Source organism: Physella acuta, unplaced genomic scaffold (assembly GCF_028476545.2).
Source record: "Physella acuta isolate Inbredline_101_S28 unplaced genomic scaffold, ASM2847654v3 ptg002757l, whole genome shotgun sequence".
Lineage (NCBI taxonomy): Eukaryota > Metazoa > Mollusca > Gastropoda > Physidae > Physella > Physella acuta.
The window spans coordinates 3,653-5,000 of NW_026734181.1; positions in this window are offsets into that span (position 1 = coordinate 3,653).

The following is a 1,348-nucleotide window of genomic DNA, read 5'->3' on the forward strand; positions in this document are numbered from 1 at the left end:
TTATTATTAATTTATCTAATACTTTATACATACTTTCACTCATTAATTACATGTATATATGCATTCATTAAATCATTTAAGTATTTATTTCATCAAAAAGTATCGATTGAAGGCATAACACTGATAGAAAACGATTGTATTTGAGATAAGTCTTATCGAACCATTTAGTAGCTGGTTCGCGGGTCGGTTTTATTCCTTAACTCTAGATTTAAGTCTATCGTGTTTAATTTCAATTTAATTTATCACAACTTTTAGATTTTGTACTAGATTAAGCTACATTGAAGCTTATTTTTCACTATTTAATCAATAGAGGATATTATATAATATTTTTAAGTCTAATATTACGCAGCCGTTTGTTAAATCTAGTTTTACAACGACGACTCGCGCGATTTCGGTTTGGTTTTAAAACTTAAGTTCATTGATTCTTAAAATATATATTCCAGTTAGAATAGAACTGAATACGTACCACATGATGTATACACACGTTTGGGTTATTTATTTATTTTAAATTTAGTTTATTATGACCGATCGTAATTAACTTTGGCGATACCGGGCTGATATGTCTTATCGACCGGAAAACTACTGTCCCTTCGGTCGACTAGTTGGTCTTAGACGGCATTACCGAGGTTTGAAAACTCTTACACCGTGTTTTTATTTTCACATAGATCCTATATTTTGATACCAGTCATTCGTTTAAGTTTAAATTAGAAAACGTGAAATGTAGTTTATTGGAAACACTAATGTTTTTAATTTTGTACAAAATAAATTTTTATTCGTTTCAGGTAAACGGCGGGATGAGAAAAATCTGCTTTCTACAACACATACATTGGTTAAGAATATAAAGTGAAATATAGTTGTACAAACACCGTCTCTACTTAGCAGCTTAGCCTCTACGGCAATGCCGCGTCTTTACACTGGGCGAGCTTGAGACTGGAAAACTCTCGATCACTCTACGCGGGAATGCCGCTAAGTCGAGGCGGTCTGATCGGCAACCCATCAAACTTCAGCTCATCTATTTTTTTTTTATTTTTCACAATTTTTTTAAAATTCGGGTAAACGGCGGGATGAACTCAACCAAATTTTTCAATTGGGTTTTTAATATCCACGTACATTCAGCGCAAAGTGAAATGTAGTTTTAATGTATTTAAACATAGAACAACCACCGTCATTCGCCAGCTCTGTTAGACTAACGACTCGCCGCTTCGCATCCTCGGTGGAACGGGCGACCTCTCGATCACTTGCGGCCACAGTACGGCAATGCCGCAAAATAAAGTCGGTTTGATCGGTGAACTGCCACTCGCACGATGAAACTTTGAGACATTTTTTTTCGGACTTTGAAAATTTTCAA